The following is a 12,091-nucleotide window of genomic DNA, read 5'->3' on the forward strand; positions in this document are numbered from 1 at the left end:
ACCAGGCCTCAGCCAGCAGATGGTCATACCCCGAGGGGTCCCAGACTGTGAGAGGGCACAGGCCAGGCTGAGGGACCCCCACCAAGTGCACAAATTTTTGTGCACTGGGCCTCTAGTCTATATATATAAAAGCCAAGCGACAGATTAGTGGAACAACCAGAACGACCAGTGGCTATGATGCGCACTGTGGCAGCCAACCAGCCTGATCGGGGGCGGGGCCAACCAGCCAACTGCCTGTGGGGGCGGGGCCAGCCAGTCCCACCCTCAATGCCCCCTGCCGCTCCCCGATCACAGAAGTGTGACCTTCAGTGATTCTAAGTAAGTAAATGCTCTCCAGCCTTCATAGACCAGAACCTGAATGACGAGTGATCAGAAGGAAAACTGCTCATGGTCTGGACCATCAGTCAGGTGTCTAGGTGAGGTACCCAGCACACCCACCATCTTCCCCACCCCCGATTGGCCCCCCACCCCGAAGCAGTCAGATGTCTAGAAGAGGTACCCAGCACAACCACCATCTTCCCCACCCCCGATTCGTCCCCCACCCTGAAGCAGTCAGGTATCTAGGAGAGGTACCCAGCACAACCACCATCTTCCCCACCCCCGATTCGTCCCCCACCCTGAAGCAGTCAGGTATCTAGGAGAGGAACCCAGCACAACCACCATCTTCCTGCGTTCTCTCTCCACTGCTTACTACCAAAGAGAACAGCCACATCACACCACGGCCTCTCTTTAGAGGGTTTGTCAGCAGGGAACTAAACCACATTACCTGTGTAGGGAGAGGCTTAGAAACAGAAGCTGTAGGTGTCCCTGACACTAAAGCGCCTTTGAAGCTTCAACTCATCCAAAAGCCAACAGCAAATGTGTATACACCTTCAAAGATCTTTGACATTAATAACTCCCCCCGACTGGGGGCAGGCAGCTGGACCCCATCCATGCATGAATTCATGCACTGGGCCTCAAGTATTTTAATAACTATGTATGGTGCCAGGTGGGTACTAGAAATATCAGGGGCACATTTTGTGAAGTATGTGACTGTCTAACTACTATGTTGTATGCCTGAAACTAATACAAAATAATACTGAATGTAAACTGTAATTGAAAAAAATATATCAGAAAATGATAGTAAAGTGCTCACTTCAGAAGCACATATACTAAAATTGGACCGATACAGAGAAGATTATCATGGCCCCTGCACAAGGATGACACGCAAATTAGTGAAGCGGTCCATATTTTTTCAAGTGATAGTAAAAATGTGCAAACCTAAGCCTATAATTTGTTCAGTTATCCAGGAATGAAATGTTATACTACTACTAGAGGCCCGATGCATGAAATCTGTGCAAGAGTAGGCCTTTGCAGCCCTGACTGCCTCGGCCCTCGCAGCCCCGGCTTCATCTGGAAGGTCATCGGGATGGTCATTCCACTGTTTGGCCATTCACTCGATTTGCATATCATGCTTTTCTTATTATAGATCACTATAGATTGTGTGATATTGTGATTTATAATAAAAAATATATATATTTGGTCTTTGTTCCTGTTCCTGGCACAGGGCTTCTAAAACCCTTGGAATTTCCTAATAGGAATAATAAAGGTGTTTTTTAACCCTCACCTGAGAATACGTTTTTATTGATTTTAGAGGAAGAGAGAAAGAGAAAGATTGATATGAGAGAGAAACATTGATCAGTTGCCTCCTGGGGATCAAACCCACAACATAGGTACATGCCCTGACAGGGAATCAAACCCACGATATTTCTGGTGTAGAGATGACATTCTAACCAACTAAGTCACCTAGCGGGGGCCAAAATATGTGTTCTTAAACAAATATCACACTGAACATTTTCTGCTCTTTTTGTTTATTTTTATATAATTTCAGACTTACAGGAAAGTTGCAAAAATAGTACCAAGAACTCCCTTCTACTCTTTGCCCAGATCCCTGAATGCTAACATTTGACTACGCTTGTTTTATTCTTTCCTTTTCCTTTCTCTCTCTCTCTCTCTCTCTCTGAACCTTTTGAGAGTATCTCAAGCCCCTTTACTTATCAATAGTTCATTGTGTATTTCCTAAAAACAAGGAATTCTTTTGCAATAGCCACAATGACCAAATCAGGAAATTAATATTGATACAATACTATATCTAATCTTGTTCATGTTTTTCCAATTTCCCCAACAATGTCCTTTATAACAAAAGAAAATTCTGGGTCAGGCTTTGCTTTTGGCTATGTCTTTTTAATTTTCATTCTTAGCATTTCATGACATTGACTTTTTTTTTATAATAAAGACCAGTTATTTTGTAGAATGTCCCTTAACTTACAGTTGCCTGATGTTTTCTCATGATTAGATTCAAGTTATGCTTTCTTGGCAAAAACACCATAGAAATGATGTTATACTCTTAGTATATCCTGCTAGGAGGCACATAATGTCAATTTGTCTGATTATTGATGTTGACCATGAACAGTTTTGCATCCTATGTTTTCATTCACAATACAAAATTTCTCATGTCTTTCAAAATTCATGGAACATCATTTCAGTGTCTATACAGTATTTCATTTATGAACATGTCATAATTTATTAATTGCTCATATTTCTGTTTCATGTGTCACTGCATTGGTAAGAACTAGAATTATATAACAACGAAGTTATAGATGCCTCATTTTAATAGAAATATTTTGTGTTTTGCCATTAAATATTTTATTGGCTGTTAACTTGAAATGTTTTTCAAATTATTAGAGAAATACTTTTCATAGGAGTGATTAAAATTTAACAACCAAGAAATATGTTTGTTTATTACTCATTCATTCATGACCATATTCCTGTAATTGCCTGCCCCCTACTATGATGCATACATAGCACAATACGTGTATCCAAACTATATTTCTTTTTTGAAAAAAAAATATTTTTATTGATTTCAGGGAGAAAGGGAGAGAGAGAAAGAAACATCCATGATGAGAGAAGCACTGAGTGGCTGCCTCCTGCACACCCTCTACTGGGTGTGCCCTGTAACTCAGGTATGTGCCCTTACCAGGAATCTAACCATGACCTCCTAGTCCATAGGCTGATGCTCAACCACTGAGCTACGTCAGCTGGGCTCTTTTTTTTTAATTTTTAACCCTCACCCGACGACATTTTTCCATTAGTTTTCAGAGAGAGTGGAGAGGAGAGGGAGAAACAGAAAGAGAGAAACGTCAATGTGAGAGTGACATATTGATTGGTTGCCTCGGCAACAGAAGTATATGTCCTTAACTGGAATCGAACCCGGGACTCTTTAGTTCTCAGGCCAATGCTCTATCCATTGAGCCAAATCGGCTAGACCGTGGTTGGCAAACTGCAGCTCGTGAGCCACATGTGGCTCTTTGGCCCCTTGAGTGTGGCTCTTCCACAAAATACCATGTGTGGACACGCACATACAGGTGAAGGGCCCAAAGAGCCACATGTAGCTCACGAGCCGCAGTTTGCCGAGCCGCAGTTTGCCAACCACTGGCTAGGAGAGTGGTCAACAAACTCATTAGTCAACAGAGCCAAATATCAACAGTACAACGATTGAAATTTCTTTTGAGAGCCAAATTTTTTAAACTTAAACTCTATAGGTAGGTACATTGCTATTAATTAGGGTGCTCCTAAGCTGGCCTTTGCTAAAAACGTCCTCAATCTGATTGAGGTATGTTCGCTGAGGTCGACCCCTTCCAACTCTTCCATCCACACTCGTCTAGTATACTTGTTTCAGATAGACGAGTGTGGATGGGAGAGTTGGAAGGGGTCGACCTCAGCGAAAAATGTACCTCAAAACAATGTACCTCCCCCCCGCGCTGCGTATCCCATGGCCCACCTGCACCGACCAACCAACACCCCCCACTTCTTCTAATGCCACTTCTTCAAAACAGACTCGCCCAGGCCAAAAACCAACTTCTGCGCATGGGCCACGAAGTTTCTATCACACTGTATGTTCGTGCCCACACGTGGTATTTTGTGGAAGAGCCACACTCAAGGGGCCAAAGAGCCCCATGTGGCTCGCGAGCCGTGGTTTGCTGACCATGGCCCTAGACAGTTTGGCTCAGTGGATAGAGCGTTGTTGACCTGTGGACTAAAGGATCCCAGGTTCGATTCTGGTGAGTGGCACATGCCTAGGTTGCAGGCTCAATACCCGTGGGGAACGTGTATGATTTTTTACAGAGAGGAAGGGAGAGAGATAGAGAGTTAGAAACATCGATGAGAGAGAGACATCGATCAGCTGCCTCCTGCACATCTCCTACTGGGGATGTGCCCGCAACCCAGGTACATGCCCTTGACCGGAATCGAACCTGGGACCTTTCAGTCCGCAGGCTGACGATCTATCCACTGAGCCAAACCGGTTTAGGCCAACCTATATTTCTTTATGATGCTATATTCTCTTGCCCTCTGGAAATTGTCTCTTATTTATTGTTTGAAACTTGCCATTCGAAAACTGCCCCCTCAGCTCCTTCTCAGAACAACTATATTTTATCAGCAATTTCAAGTTCTACCCTCTCCACTCTGGGCTCTGTCTAGCTGCTGACTTTGGCAGCGGGGTGAGAGAAGAGGGCTTGGTAGCAAGCAACAATGGCGAGAAGCTGATAGGATGAATTTGCTACCTGAGGTTAAAGGTTCAGCAGTTTCAAGCAAGTACAGGGTAAAAGGATGAAGCTCTTTTATCAAGGACAAAGCTCTTCTATCTTCTTTTGGATAACTCTAAGAGTTTTGGTCAGATAAGAGTTTTTGACACCCTCAGACTTACATAAGTGATGTTCCACTGGAGTGTCTTTGAGAGCAGGGTTCACTAGAAGACATCAAGCTGTTGTTGCCCTCTGGTAATTGTTACTAATCACAAACTATGGAAGTGCATGAAAGATTTACTTACATATACTTAACCAGTTTACTGAACCAGTTTACTGAAGAGTTTCAACTCAGGGGGTATAAACGTGAAAAACTTTTTTCTCTCATGGGCCCAACTGTACTATGTTTAATCCCTCCTGTCCCTTTAACATCTTGGGCAAATTCTGTAACTTGCTGATCCCTTTCCAATGCTAAAAGTCAAGCCCTTAAAAATTACTATTATACCCTTCAAACTTAAATGGTGCACTTAGAAACATGCAATATTAAGGACATACTTATACTAAAAAAATTATTCACTGTTTATCTGAAATTCAAATTTAATTGGGTGTTCTGTATTTTCATTTGCTAAATCTGGCAACCCTAAATTTTATTTCATTTCTTCCTCACCTACTTCACTTCCCAGAGCAGGCTTGGCCCAAAGATGGAAGGATGTAGAGTGGAGAAGAGGCATAGTCTACACTGATATTTCTCTCTCCTCAGCTTTCTCCTCTTGCCCCTCTGATGCTGGTGGTGGCAAGGAAGGGTGGAAAAGGAAAACATCTCCGACTCCACCCTCATGACCAAATCGCCTCTCAAAGTTTCCACCTCCAAATACCATCACTTTGGATGTTGGGATTTAACATATGAATTTTGAAGGGACACAAACTTTCAGTATCTATCAATTTTCTTCAGTGAATTTTATCATTTTAACTCTTACATTTAGGTCCATTTTGAGTTAATTTTACACACAGGTATTTTAATAAATATTGTTGGTACATGGGAAACATACATGTTTCATATATAGATGCAAGTGGTCTAGATTTGCTTTATGAGTGGGCTTCCTAGAACACCACCATCTTAGATAATTCAGTATTCAGTACAGCAGCAAAAACTTAGCACTTTAAATCTGGCTGGATTGTAGATAGAGACTGACAAGTTAGATTTAGTACAACTGTAGAATTAATACTCAAATCTCCCATGCTGCACAGTTTTCCCATATGCTGCATAAAAATGCTATATAGTTTCTCACCCATAAGCTGCTATGTGAGGGTGTTAGCTGGTTTTATGCCCTCAACTTGCTTAATGTTTTCATTTATATACAATAGAGTTTTATACCACATAGGCCAAACCATCTATTGCAAAATAATTTACAGTAAAATCATAATAAATTTATGCAAGGTATTGATTTAACATTAATTTTCAAACTGTGAAAATCAATGAGCCATAAATCCGTAAATAAATTGGTGAAACAAAAGACGTGAATGACAAGAAAAATTAGTCACTCTGTTGTGTATGTGCTTTTTAGATAGCTAAATATATGGGAGGAGGAAAATAGAGGGAAGGAGGCTTCATAAAATGTAAAATTAGCAACATATAAAAATAACAATGCACAAAGAAATAGGCTCTTGCAACAAAATTGTGAAGAATACCACCCAAGAATCTGGTTCATAATCTTGACATAACTGGCATCCCAATTCAGTTGAATGATACTCTGCAAAGTAAAGCATCTTCATATTCTTGTGCTTCCAAAAAATTTTGGAGGCGATCGGTAGCACAATCTATTTAATTTTTAGAATATCATGTTTCTGTTTGTGTGCATATGTTTGAATATCTTTACTATTGAAAAGAACACACTGAAGACATCACCTTGGCCACGTAACAGTCTACATTTCCAGCGGATGTTTGAGTCCCCGCTGCTTACTTCATAAGTAATCACTGAGCCTGGGTTTGATAACCTGCAGTGATGGGAACTTAGGACTTTTGATAGATATGGTCTCTTTGTTCTAGTTTTGACTGGTTATTTAGAGATTGTGGCAATGCCAGGTCAGTCTTCATTTTGGTCAGAGAAAACCTTTTTTCTAAGGCCATGTTTACCCTTTGCAACCCAACCTCAGTGGTGGCAACTGGGCACAAGAGAGACCAAACAAGGAAGTCACTATATTAATGAAGATACCATTATCATTGCTTGAGAAAAAGCATAAGTCTTTCATTTGGGCATATTTAATTGATATCTGCTGTCTTTATATTGCCATATACATACTAATTTTGGGGGAATATCTACATTTTATATTCTCATCATAGCATCTATCTAATAAGATCTTTGTGGATGTTTATAGACCTTCTCTCTGGAAAATCTGCAGGCAGTCTGGTAACTCTATATTTATATAAAAGCCAAAGAACTAGGAATAGATCAGAGATCTGGGAGAGAATAAGGATCATATCCAAAGAAATCAGTTGAGAATCAGCTTTAAGTATAAATAAATCACAATTAACATTTTGTGGAACAAAAATTCATAAAAATAAATACACTAATTGTTTCTTCCTACATATTATAAATAAATTATATCATGTCATGGGTAAAGATTTTAAATAAACAATTGCCAAATGAGAGTCAAAATTCTCCAGCATATATTCACTGCCAAGAAACTGCTATACAATCTTTTAAAAAATCTTAATACCTAATTTATTTACTCTAAAGAATAGGGCATATAAAGTCAAAATCACTTTAGGCCTTATTTTTTCCATCTGTAAAAATATAGTACTAGTGTTGACTTCTTAAAGGTCTAATTCCTAGCAACAAATATATACACACTTGCAATTTCTGACTGATTAGAGCGCCCTCATGTGTGTCTTTGTTATAATGTTTTAGACATCTGAAAAAGTATTAATCTCAGCAGCACTACAATTATGTCTTTATTTTCCCATAAATAATAGTTTCAAGTATCACTCAGCAAATTCTAAAGAGTGTGACAATCCTACTACATCTCACTAACTTTTCATATGCCAAATTTTATTCTAAAGTAATGAAGTTATTATTGTTATGGTTTAAATTTTAATGAATTAAAGGGGTTTTCCTTTAAAGCTCCTATGATAAGTTTTTCATTATAATATTATTTTATTATCATTCCTGAAAGAAAATATGTAGCCAATTCAGTTGTTAATTGTATGTGATAACTTGTCAGTACCTTTTTAGGGTTGCTTAACAGCTCAAAGGGCCAAATTATTTGAAATGTTAAATAATTTGCATAATACGTTTAAAAATAGGAGGGAGGCCGTCATCAAACTTTAAAAATTGGAAACAATTAACAATAGGCTATTTGGACACATGGAAATTAAAACTGGGGCAAGAAGACAGAACTGTGGGGTATGCAGCAGGGGATTCTGGAGGGTAGACGACAGTAGGAAGGGCGGCTCTTGATATCTGAGAGAAAAGAAAGGGAAATTGGACATAGGCAAAGGCTCCTAACCCTTGGAGGGAGGACATCAAAACCATATATTTGCTTTCCCACAGGACCTAGAATTGTGTTTGATTTCATGGATTTTTGGAAGGTGAAAACTCTGGCTTCTGCCATGGTGGCATCATTGCTCCATTCTGGTTAGTCTAGTATAGCCAGCCTGACCTCTTGACTTAACTGGTGTCATTACCAACCAATCAATGCCCAGCACACAGAGTGCCTATGTCCCCAGGGGTTGGGCCAAAAGAGCCTGGCCATTTAGTAAATCTTTACCATGATTAATTTACCTAACCATCACCCACAGGCAATTCAGGGTAGGGTTTCTCATCATAATCTATGCTTTTGGCTTCTTAAATTCCCCCAAACTGGGGTACATGAAGCAGATCTGTTTAGGGCCTTTTAACATTGGGGGACTATCAGGGAGTCCCTTTGTTCCAACTTTGATTGGACTGTATAACACCTTTGTTTCAACACCATCAATATCTGCCACATTCATCCCATTTCTCAATAACCATCTGAAGACTTCAACTCTGCTGAGATAAGTTCCTTCCTTGCCTCATCCCTGTCTCCCCTCCATTTTCTTATCAATTATTTTAGTGATCATGGCTGGAGTAAGATCCATACTGGGAAGCTGAACAGCAAACAACTTCTCAGTCTTTTGTTTGATTTTGCAGCAATAGGGTTACATTTCCTTAATAAGCTAGTACCTCAGGAGTCAGATCTACTACTATTTCTAAATTCCATTCCAACTTTTACCTTTAGTAACTGAATGCAGTGCAGCTGCAGTTCCATACCATGGGTGACTAGGTACTGCTTGTGTCCTGACAAATTTCAACTTATTCTTCAAGACTCTTTCTAAATGTCACAAATTTAATGAAGCATTTCTTGCCAGACAAAGTTATATGCTTCCACTGCTTGTTTCTATTCATCTCACACATCCCTCAATTATAGTGTTTATTTGATACTAGAGGCTCAGTGCATGAAATCTGTGCACGGGGTGGGGGTGTCCCTCAGCCCAGCCTGCACCCTCTCCAATCTGGGACCCCTTGACGGATGTCCGACTGCCCGTGTAGGTGGGATCGGGCCTAAACAGGCAGTTGGACATCCCTCTAACAATCCAGGACTGCTGGCTCCCAACCACTTGCCTGCCTGTCTGCCCGATTGCCCCTAACCACTTCTGCCTGCCAGCCGGATCACCCCGACCACTCCCCTGCCAGCCTGATCAATGCCTAACTGCTCCCCTACCAGTCTGATTGCCCCTAACTGCCCTCCCCTGTCGGCCTGGTTGCCCCTAACTGTCCTCCCGTCAGCCTGGTCACCCCTAACTGCCCTCTCCTGCCAGACTTGTAACCCCCAACTGCCCTTTCTGCAGGCCTGGTTGCCCCCAATTGCCCTCCCTTGATGGCCTGGTCACCCCTAACTTCCCTCTCCTGCCAGACTTGTAACCCCCAACTGCCCTTTCTGCAGGCCTGGTTGCCCCCAATTGCCCTCCCTTGATGGCCTGGTCACCCCTAACTTCCCTCCCTTGCAGGCCTGGTCACCCTAATTACCCTCCCCTGTCGGCCTGGTCACCCCCAACTGCCCTCCCTTGCCAGCCTGGTCACCCCTAGCTGCCCTCCCCTGCTGGCCATCTTGTGTCCACATGGGGGTGGCCATCTTGTGTGTTGGAGTGATGGTCAATTTGCATATTACCCCTTTACTATATAGGATACTATAACTAGAGACCCCATGCACAAAATTCGTGCACAGGTAGGATCCCTAGGCCTGGCCGGCAATCAGGGCCAATCACGTTCCCTGCCTCTCCGCCTCCTCCTTCCCTTGCCACCAAGGTGCTGCCACCACGCAGTTTCCCCACCTCTCCACCTGCCTGCCTACTTCCCTCACTCTCTCAGCACCCCACTGCCACCACTAGTCACCTGCCATGTTTTGAGCCACCCCCTGGTGGTCAGCACACATCATAGCGAGCGAGTGAACTCCTGGTCTCCTGGTCGAACTCCCGAGGGGACACTTTGCATATTAGCCTTTTATATATATATAGATTACTTGTTTGGAGATCTATTTAACCATTATTTCACTGTGGGATGGGGATTATGTCTTTTTATGTCTATCTCTCCAACATCTAGTACAATCCTTGACATTTAGTAAGTACTCAGTAAATGCTTTCAACTTAATCAATTAAAATATCCATTTCAAACATTTTAGATGCCAGCGGAAAGAAAATTTACCAGATAAGTCTGTCACTGTCAAATCTTGTCATCAAGTCTTTTTCACTTCTTCAAATGTTACTTTCAGTCAAGTTATCTGAATGGAATGCAGTTCCAAGTGTACTAATGAACTTTCAATATGCACTAAAACTAGTATACCTTCAATGTGTTATGAATATGTTCAAATGAGAATTTAAACATTACATTAAGGCATATAAATGTACTAAATTTACAAATATAAAAAATATGCTAAAATCATCAATGTACTAAAACATACTGATGCCCTGTTGTGACTGTAGCTGGATTATGTAAGATTGAATCTCTTTTTCCTAGTCCCTGAATTCTCACACATTTTAAAGTTTAAAATAAAAATATCCTTGTAGTAGTTAACACGGTAGAATATATACAAATAAGTCTCCTTGAAAATTCACTACAGTCCAGAGCTTGGCCCTCGGCCTTTGCTATAGACCAAATGTTTGTAGACGTCCACACAATCAATATGTTGAATTCCTAACCCACAATGTGATGGTATTAGGGAGGCAGGTTCAGGTGACTGGGTCATGAGGGCGGAGCCTCCATGAGTGAGATTTTATAAAAACAGTGTCTTTATAAAAATATTACACAGAGCTCTCACCATCCTTCCAGCATGTGTGAAGACAAAGCTAGAAGACCATGCTTGTCTGTGAACCAGGGAGCAGGTACTCACCAGACACCAAAGCTGCTGGCACCTTGATCTTGGACTTCCCAGGGTCCCAAACTGTCAGAAATAAATTTGTTCTTTATGAGCCATCCAGTCTACAATATTGAAGCCCAAAGGACTAAGGCTGCCTTACTGACCCCAAACCAAATTTGTTGGGAAGACAAACATTCGTCAAGGCTTACATTCTTGGGAAACTTAGGAATACACACACACACACACAGCCAATATCTTCATCCACAGCGAGAAGCAGATCTAATACTGGTTGAGGGGGGAAATGTGCCTCTCTAACCAAGGGAAATGGTTTGGTAATAGAACTAACCTGATTCAAGTACAGCCTCAAAATGAATCATTGAGGTTGAACAGTGGATGCAGTTTTACCCTGACTGACACAAGAGAAAATAAGGTGCAAACAATTTCATGGCTCAGGGGCCTCAAAAATCACACACCAGCAAACTAGCTCGGGCAAAATTGTTGTCAATGGCTTCAAATCGGGTAGTGACAAATAAGAAGACCAAGGATCACTATTTCCACTCGAGATTCAATTCATAGAGCGTGTATAGGAATGTAAGCTTATCCTTTCCAGCGAGGAAACACTAAACCCCTTGCCCAAGTTAACTTAGTCCACATGGCATAGAGTATTTAATTTCAAGAGCTGTGGGAAGATTTTCAAGAGTTATTTACTTGGCGTGAATATCTGTAACTTAAAGGTATAAAAAGTTGGGGGTTCAGAATGGAAAGGCTGTTGGTGGTTGTGGAGGGTGGGGGAATGCATGGCATAGGATTATGATCCTTTAAAATATATTCTGGCCAGGGAACAAGAGGCAGGGTTTTTTGTTTCTTTTACTTACTTTTTTTCTGAATAACCTTTTTGTTTTAGAACAGATTTACGTGAGCAGAATTATAGTGAAGATAGAACAGAGTTCCCTATACCCCGTACAAAGTTTCAAAATCTTTTCTTTCCACCCCCACTCCCACTCTCCCTCACTGCTCTCTGCTTCCGCCCCTCGGGTTGGGGCAGGGCCGGGCTCTCACGGGGCAGCTTGGGGATTGCAACCCAAACCCAGCTCCGTGAGGACGCCCGCCGCCGCCCAGCACAACCCGGTCGGGAGCGAAGCGACCGAAACCCCCGC

The sequence above is a fragment of the Myotis davidii genome, unplaced genomic scaffold (assembly GCF_000327345.1).
Source record: "Myotis davidii unplaced genomic scaffold, ASM32734v1 scaffold684, whole genome shotgun sequence".
Taxonomy (NCBI): domain Eukaryota; kingdom Metazoa; phylum Chordata; class Mammalia; order Chiroptera; family Vespertilionidae; genus Myotis; species Myotis davidii.